At 32.3% G+C, this 9915-nt stretch overlaps 1 pseudogene; it reads right to left on the bottom strand.

Annotated features, from left to right (window-relative positions):
- Nucleotides 1-3988: 3988 nt before the first annotated feature.
- Nucleotides 3989-5550, bottom strand: LOC144371335 (uncharacterized; annotated as a pseudogene).
- Nucleotides 5551-9915: the final 4365 nt, after the last annotated feature.

Below are 9915 nucleotides of genomic sequence, written 5' to 3'. Positions count from 1 at the left end.
TATAAGCGATTAACAAATATATAAAAAAACATTCCACCTATATAGCAATTAGGAAAATGTAAATCAAATTTACTTTAAGATTTTATCTCACTTCATTAAGAATGGCAATAATTAATAATACAGGCAACAATAATCGTTGGTGATGTTGTGGGTAAAAAGGAACACTCACATATTGCTCATGAGATTGACTCCAAATTGGTGCAACCACCATGGAAAGCATTATGGAGACGCCTTGAAAAACCAGAATGGAAACATCATTTGACCCAGCTATCCCTCTCTTTGGACTATACCAAAGGACTTAAAAACAGCATACTACAGGGAAACAGCTGCACCAATGTTTATAGCAGCACAATTCACAATAGTTAAACCATAGAACCAAACTATGTTTTCTTCAACAGATGAATGGATAAATAAAATGTGATATATATATATATATATATATATATATAAATTATATATATATAATTTCCCCCAACAATGGAATATTACTTAGCTTTAAAGATGAATAAAACTATGCCATTTGGTGGTAAAAAAAAAATAGAGTTGAAGAATATCATGCTAAGTGAAATAAGCCCCCCACACACACACAAACACAAAGGCCAATGTTCCCTACAATAAGTGTATCCTACTTCACAATGGGGGTGGGGAAGAATAGTTATTTCGATTAAGTAGAGATGATTGCAGGGAGGGGAGGGGAATATGGGGATAGAAATTATAGTAGAATGAAACAGACATTACATATAATAAATAATATATATAGATGCTAAAGCACTCAACAAGAACGGGGGAGAGAATAGAAATTCAGTTGATTAGACAAAGTTGGATTGAAGAAAAGAAAAGAGAAATAGGAGTACAAATGACAGTAGAATGAATCAGACACAACTTTTCAATGTTTATATATAAATACAACACCAGGGAAGGTCCACACCATGTACACCTCAAGAATCAAATGCTAACTAAAATGAGTTTTACTTTATGTATAATATGTCAAAATTTGCTCTACTATGATGTATACCTAAAAAGAGTAAGAAATTTTAAAAATGTCAAGGGAAAATTTGTATACCGAGAAGGTTTGTGAGTTAAAAACTCTTCAATGAATGGTAATGACATTGAGGTTAAATAAAAGTATAAAAGAGTACCTTGAGCCCATACAAAACAACAATGATAAATAGAGTTGCCCAAGTCAGTCTGCGCAACTATCTATAATTACAAAATTTTTGGTTTACAACTCTTTTCTATTTGTTTTACAAAGGAGCACAAGAACAATAATTTCAAGTTGAGCAGAGAGGAAACATTACATAGCAGTGTTATGAATACTATGAATAGTGCTGTGGGCACTCAAAAAAGCATTCTCAATTTCCTCCCCTGTGCAATAAAAAATCATGCAGTTGAAAGATACACTAGTTACTGATTAGATAACACATACATGTGTTTGTGACATTTAGTATGTGGGCAGCTGCTCAATTTCGCAGGTCAGATCCAATAGATAAGGAAGACACTCTCTTCACACAAGACAGTGTTTCCTTGAGTAATACTATGAAAGCAAGAGAAAAATAAAAAGTAAAAGACACAGGCAACTGTATTGCCGGACTAGGAAAACCCAACCACTGAACCTATGTACTGGGGAGTCCCAAAGAGCTTTTCAGAGTCCTGACTCGGAAGTGCTGGGCAGAGCATCCTCTCCACAGGTGAGATCTGAAGTCGTGTTCTAACTTGTATTGAAAGTGAGGCCGAATAAATACAAGTTAGAACAAAGAAAACTTCATTCTAACATCTTGCATGACCTGGTGATCCCCTGAAGAACACCAAGTCCTCCCAAGAACAGGTCAGATCCTAGAAAAGGGAGTGATAGCCTTGAAATGAATAAATAAATTGGGATTCCAATGAGTGAGCCACCCAGCCAGATGCATTGAGAAATCAGCATTTTTTATCTGTTTCATCAAGGATTGCAGACAACATTCAATCAAGAAAAGGGAAAATCTTTAGTATTTTCTTTATACCTCTATGACTCAATCTTCCCTCCTGGCCTTATAAATAGTTTAAACTCTCATATGTAAAATGAAGCCAGTTTTCTGCATAAAATAATGTGGAGATAAGCATGAAACCTAGATATTTATCCTTTGGAATAAAGAATGGTGTGAATATTATTCTCCTAAAACTTATCATTATATTTCATTATTTATTTTCCCAAATAAAATTAAATGAATTGTTGTGGGGTAGTGTTTTGTTGATCCAAAAGGCTCACATATGAAGAGAATAATGTGTTTTTACTTTTTGAACAGGACTTGTAGATTAGAGACTAAAAGTTTATTTCAATCAAAATTGTGTTTCTCTCTCTGTGGTGTCATGGGCTATTGGAGCTATAAGATTTGAGGAGGGACATGGTTAGTTTATAGTAACTTATAATTACTGGGTTGCAGAGGGTTCTGGGAGACCATGACACATGCTATATATCATATAATCCAATAAGTATAACAAACATTATATTGTAAATTATTAAGTAGAACCAAAGGGTCTACAAAATCAAAATATATAATAAAAAAAAGTGGGGACATAAATGCTCCTATAGTATGTCTTTTTTTTTTTACAGTCATCATTTTACATGTTTCTAGTTACACTTTTCTACTGGGTATCCAAAAGTAAAGAAGTGGTCCCAAATTGTGATGTTTTTCCTAAACTAGAGGTGAGTATAGTCACCTCAATGATGAACGTCATCGAATTCATGAGGAACTGCATGGTTTCTTCAGTCCAAGAGTCAGGATGGGCCTATGGACCATGGGGATTTCCCAGAAAACATTAAGACTATTTCCCCCTTCAGCAACCCTCCTTTATTGCCTGAATACGCACGTTGGCTCCTAGTCTCTTGGGTCTTTCTCCTCTCCCTGATTGGGAGCTTGTATACCTCTCCAGAGTTGTAGATCCCTTAGGGTGTACTGCTACTCTATAAGGTGAAATGTTAAACTCATAATTCAAACTAGGGATATCTGGGCATTATTTTAGTATCCCTAGGTTCTTCCTATAACTCTCTTAATTTTCCCATAATTACAAACAAGAGAGTATATAATTTACATAAATAATATTCTCCAAATAATACTTGATTAAACATATGAAATAATTAGTGGAGATGTTATAGCATTATTTACACAATAGAATGTTTTACTATTGCATCGATCCATTGGCAAAGTGAATAGTGGGAGATGTGTGACCTAATATCATTAAATGCATGACAAGGTTAACATTAAGAAATTCACACTTTATTTAGTAACAAATTGCATCTTTAATGAAATATAAGAAAAAATGCTCTATAAAACGGATATGGTGGGCCATGCCGTGACCCTAGGGTTGTGAGAAGCTTTGCAAGTTCAAAGTCAGGACCATAACTTAGTGAGGCCCTATACAACTTAGTAAAACCTATCTCTAAATAAAAAAGAAAAAAATCTGAGGATGTGGTTTACTGATTAAGTGCCCCTAAGATTAAGTGTCTCTTAAAAATTTAAATTTTAAATTTCATATAAATCTTAACAGACTTCTGAAATAATCAACTCTTAATGTTATTAGTATTTCTCCAGTTGTGAAAAATGAGACTCTTTAGTAACTGTTGATTTATACTAAAATTATTTCCTTTTAGGGATGAACAATTCTATACTTGTATTTCCTTATTTCTACAATATCAGCTAAAGATGTTAAGAAATTTTTCAGCAAATGTCAAAAGCAATGACCCATTTTCTACATTTAAATGATTTTTTCCACCTAGATCTCAAATACTTCAAGGAATGGGCTATAGATAAGAAACTTACTACAATCTTTATATTTGTCAAGGTGTTTTTGTAAATATTTTGCTCTTATCTATGGTACAAACTTTGAACAAATGCTACTCCACGTTTGCTACAGATATGAAGTCAGAAATTTAAAAATGTTGGAAATTTGAATACAGTCTTGGACACATTCTTTGGGTTTCTATATGCTATAAATCCTCCAGTGTTTTAAAAAATGTTTGATCAATGGCCAAAAGCTTTTCAAAAATTTTTTCACAAGTCCTCTAACTTGTATGAATTCTGAAGTGCTGAGTAGGGTGTGAACAACTGTTTGAGACTCTGACACCTATTTTACACTTATATGATTTCTGTGCTATCATGTCTCTGGTGTGAAATAGTGTGGAACTACTGTGAAATAGGGTTGATTCATCCTTAAAGACACTGATACAATGTTTTCACTTGTAAAGCTTCTCTCCAGTATAAAATCTATAATGTTTAGTAAGATATGATCTTCAATTTGAAAAGGTTTGCCATTCTTCACATTTATAAGACTTCTCTCTAGTATGGGTTCTCTGGTGTCAATTAAGTATTGATTTTTGATTAAAACTTTTGCCACATTCTCTACATTTGTAGGGCTTCTCTCCAGTGTGGATTCTCTGGTGCTGAGTAAGTGATGTTTTGCGATGAAAACTTTTGCCACATTCTTTACAGTTGTAGGGCTTCTCTCCAGTGTGGATTCTCAGGTGCCGAGTAAGTACTATTTTTTGATTAAAACTTTTGCCACAGTCTTTACATTTGTAGGGCTTCTCTCCAGCGTGGATTCTCTGGTGCTGAGTAAGTGATGTTTTGCGATGAAAATTTTTGCCACATTCTTTACAGTTGTAGGGCTTCTCTCCAGTGTGGATTCTCAGGTGCCGAGTAAGTACTATTTTTTGATTAAAACTTTTGCCACAGTCTTTACATTTGTAGGGCTTCTCTCCAGCGTGGATTCTCTGGTGCTGAGTAAGTGATGATTTTTGAATGAAACTCTTGCCACACAATTTACATTTGTAAGGCTTCTCTCCAGTATGAATCCTGTTGTGGCAATAGAGATGTGAGTTTGTATTAAAACTTTTGCCACACACTTTACATTTGTAGGGCTTCACTCCAGTATGAATACTTTTGTGCCCGTTACGCTGTGAGATGCTATTAAAAGCTTTGCCACATTCTTTACAGCTGTAGGGCTTCTCTCCAGTGTGAATTCGCTGGTGCTGAGTAAGTGATGATTTTTTATTAAAACTCTTGCCACACACTTTACATTTGTAGGGCTTCTCTCCAGTGTGGATTCGCTGGTGCTGAGTAAGTGATGATTTTTTATTAAAACTCTTGCCACACACTTTACATTTGTAGGGCTTCTCTCCAGTGTGGATTCGTTGGTGCTGAGTAACTGATGATTTTTGATTAAAACTCTTGCCACACATGTTACATTTGTAGGGCTTCTCTCCAGTATGAATTCTCTTGTGGCGATCCACATTCGACTTTGTATTAAAACTTTTGCCACACACTTTACATTTGTAGGGCTTCTCTCCAGTATTATTTCTCTGGTGATTTTTAAGGCTTGGTTTTTGACTGAAAGTTTTGCAAAGTTGTTTACATATGTGGGGCATTGCTTCAGTGTGTGTCCACTGGTGACAAAGAAGATTAGAGCTTTTATTAGAAGTTTTGTCACATTCTTTGAATTTGCATGGCATATCTCCTGTATGAACACTGTGATGTTGAGTAAAGTTTTTGAGTGTGTTGCATTCTTCACATTTGTAGTTCTTCTCTGCAGAATAAATTTTTGGTGTTTAGTAAGAGTTGAAAAATTTTTAAGGCTTTCCCACACTTTTTACATTTACAGGTCTTTTCTTCAGTATAAATCCTCTGATGCTTAACAAGTTGTAAAATTTCACTAAAAGTTTTTCCACATTCTTTAAATTTATAGGGTTTATCACTGTCATAGTATCTACTATGTTTAGAAGATTTTGAGCAAGCCGATGGTTTGATATTTTCTTTAAAAGTATAGGGCTCTCATTCTCTATAAATTCTCTTGTATTGAGCAAGCTCTGCACTGTGATTAAGAGCCCTTTCACATACCTTACACTTGAAAATTTTGTCTTGACTACGAATATTTGGATGAGTAATAGTTTTTGAGCACTGAATTAAGACTTTCCCACGTTTTTGATCTTGGTAAATTACTTTTATAAAATTACTACGAGTTTCTCTATATTCATAATTTCTTTCACCAATGTAAATATCCTGGTAATTACTCAGGGTAGAGAGATGGCTAATGGTATTACTTATAGCATTATTTATATAGTGCACTTTCCAGAAATCTGTATCAGAATTGTCATTGAGCAATAGTGGGGAAGTAGAAACCTTTCTACAATTCTTAATATTGTCCATTTTTTTGTTGCAGAAAAAAAAATGGACATTTTGTAAAGAAACTCAAAAGAATCACTTTTAGAAATTTCTCTTAAATATTGTCTCTGTGCAAATGTTTAATGGGAAGTTTAACTCAGTGCTACATTTATAATTGGCTAAGTTAAAAACTTATGCATGGACCAGATATCTTTTCAAATTTTCCATATTTCCTTTCAGAGGAAATATAGTCATCAAAAATGGCTATGGATATATTCTTAAATAAATAAATAAATAAATAAATAAATATATATATATAATCTCCTTAATATTAATAGGAATACATTAAATAATTTTTCAGATATTAATTGTTTATTGTGTATTTTGGCTATAAAATTTTTATTGCAAATACAGACTACTAATTGGTTTTGTCCATTATAATACTATTTTTGAACTTTAGTCTCACCTATATTTTCCCATTGTTTCCTTAGTTCTAAATAGTCAAGGTCACACTTTCTATATCTTCTCTCTCTCTCTTTTTTTCTCTGCTCTGGTAAAATTTCTCGAGGATGATGAGAAGTCATGGCTGAAATAAATAAAAAATAAATAGAAAACAATCATGTTTACTTAGTATACTGGGCTGAGTATATTTGGCAAACATAGGAAACTACAGCAATTAAAGAACATAAGCAGGGGAGTGGATAATTAAATCCAAGTCCATCATTACGGCAGAAATATATATGAATCAAAGAAAAATCTACACAGAAAAATACATTGAGAAATTTTCAAATCATCTTACTGTTCACAGTATTAAAGATGTGTACATTACTGTGAAGAGTAATACAGTAAAGGAAGATACATTGTGTTACAAAAAGCCTTTCCTCCTTCACAATATATTTTAAAAATTTACCAACTTTCTATTGCTTCATTAGAAAAATATGAAACATGCAAATATTTGGGGACTGTTCAAAAAAGGGGTTCCTGCTTACCACCAGAAAAAAACACAGCTAAGTCAGCTGTAAGAAAAGTTATGAAATAATCGAAGGGAATAGTAAATTATTATTTAAATGAAGTTTACTGAACTAAACAACATACAAAAACAGAATAAAAATTAGTCAAGAATTGTTAATAGTAATAATCAGAAAATGTGTGTTGAAAGAATTTCTTTAGAAAATGTCTTAAAGTGTCAAGGAGGACACAGCAACATAGGATGTAGAGCCAGAAGGATCAAAATTTCAAGGCCAGCCAAAGTAAAATAAAAAAAAAAAAAGAAAAGTGGGAAAAAATCCTTTATGTTTTCTTTCTAGTACTAATAAACACATCTCAGAAAATAGGAAAAATAAAACATTCAAGCAACTCTATTATCACCAAGTTGTAAAGACTCAAAGAAGGTATTAAACTAAGTTTTTAAACTCAGAATATTGAGAGCATCCAAGAGAATAAGATGGGACACCTAGAAATGTGTAATTATAAAACTGTGAAATCCTTAGTTGAAACTTCACAACACAGAAAAGAATTCAGGGATATTTTCAAAAAATGAAAGAATAAAATTATCAACCAAGACATTATATTCACAGCTACTATATTTCAAAAGAGAAAGAAAATAATGACTTTAAATATATAAAAATGCACACACTACTCAACAACACTAGCTGTTCTCCACAAGTATGAAAGGTAATCCTTCACACTACAATGTAAATGTGCCCAGCAACAGAAGCCATATGAAATTTTAAACATGTCTTGGCACAAACAATTCTATTGTATTGTAATGATGATTCAAAAAATATGTAATTTTGCAATAGAATTTGAAAGAGAAAAGCATATAAACAAAAGCGTAAAAAGGCATATATATCTGTAACAATAATATAATTTTGAAAGGAAAGATAAATATATTCAATTTTTAATAAAGTGAAGTCAAGTTGAAACTCATACAAAGTATGCGAAGGAGATAATTCAGTTTTAAGATTTTTTTGTTGCCAAATGCAAAATTACAAAATTCTGATCAAAACAAACCTTAGCTATCTGAATTAACTCTAAAAATTACAACTGTTGGTAGTCTGCAGCATACTCTAAATCTAAAAACACACACATACACGGAAAGCAAGAGGATATAAGAAGGACACATACAAAGGTGACCGAACACAATCTGGGCTGTCTAAATTATTGTACACAAAACATAGTTTAACACAGTAATAGGACATAGAAGATGTTTTAAATTTAAAAATAACTTTTGAAAAGAGGCAAAATAGAGAAAAGGAACCTTTCCCTAGGTTCTGAATTGAGAGTAAATACATTCACAACAAACATCCTACTTTCCAAACACACACAAAAAACATTGAGAGAGTTGAATGAAAACGAAGAATCACTGTCATACTAAAAGACATCAATCCCCACTTACTGAAAATGGAAATACAGTGAAGCAAAATGGTAATTGCAAAGCATAAGGCTTTACAATAGTTTCAAAATATTTTCAGACTTATAGAATCCCTGTTCTTAATCACAAATGGGATATTATGCTGGATAGACCAATTTTATGTATTAAAAAGTTTAATAAATATTTAATTTATATTTATTCCATGTTGGTTAAAAAATAACTATTTTAAGTCAAAAGTGTTAGAAATTTTCAAAAATCACTCAATATGTTTCAGTTGATTGAACACTCTTGGGCATGCTGTTGTTCAAGAATTGAAAGATAAATATTAAAGGATATTTATACTACTGAAAGTTAACAAGAGGCTCCAGGTAATATTCATTAAACTTTCATTGTTAAAAAGGTTTTTTTTTTTCAGAAAAGTTTGTTAAATTATATGACTATCTCCCAAAATACAAATAAGAAGGCTTTTGTCTGCTAAAAAATATACTAAAATTTACAGCATTTAATTGTAAATGCAGACATGGGGTTAGTTCTTAGTGAGTGTGGCAATAAGCCCTCACATTAATAGCAAATTAAAAACATTACACATCAGTGTTGTTACAATGTTATTCAACAGAGGCATCATGGGGGAATGCAAACCAAATATCCCTTGAAAAGAATGGATGAGCCCATTTGAAATATAGAAACAATAAAACTTTGAAGTCAAGTAATTTATTCTAATTATATATTTTACAAAATGTATGTACACTAGGTTCACTGAAATGTAAAAAGAAAGAATACTGCAGAATTCTAGAACATGACATCTCTAAACTAAAGAAGCAATTTTCTGAACAAAAAAGAATGGTTTTGTGATGGGGAGACAGAAATCATCCCTTGCTTCCTAGGCATAGTTTTTGTTGTTGTTGTTGTTGTTGTTTTTGAGATCTAAAGTTTTTAGAGATATATTGCATAACAATTTTAATTAATGTTACTGAATTGTATATTTAAAATTTTGGAGGCAGTAAGTTTGTCCAACTTGATATTCATTCCATGGCAGATAATTTCACAGAAAATCCATTACAAATATCAGAAAGAACACTGATAAGGAAATTTTAGTGAAAAAAAAGTGTACAAATAAGATTAGAGAAACTGACTTATGATAGTAATGTATTACAATTGGTGGACCTACAGGTCTTGAGAAATGTGTAAAAATTTTCTGCAAATAATGAAGAGGTGCTGGAATTGTAGACTAGTGTTAGAGTGCTTGCCTAGCATGTATGAGGCCCTGGGTTCAATCCTCAGCACCATATATGAATAAATGGAAAATTCATTGAAAACTAAAAAATATTTTAAAATTTTATGGAAGTGTTGTCAGATAATATTGACATTTACAAGGCAACTGGTAGTGTTTTGTTGTTAATTTGATTT

Source organism: Ictidomys tridecemlineatus, chromosome 16, assembly GCF_052094955.1.
Source record: "Ictidomys tridecemlineatus isolate mIctTri1 chromosome 16, mIctTri1.hap1, whole genome shotgun sequence".
Classification (NCBI taxonomy): domain Eukaryota; kingdom Metazoa; phylum Chordata; class Mammalia; order Rodentia; family Sciuridae; genus Ictidomys; species Ictidomys tridecemlineatus.
Note: the sequence above shows the minus strand (reverse complement) of the source record. Positions and strands in the feature narration are given on the sequence as shown.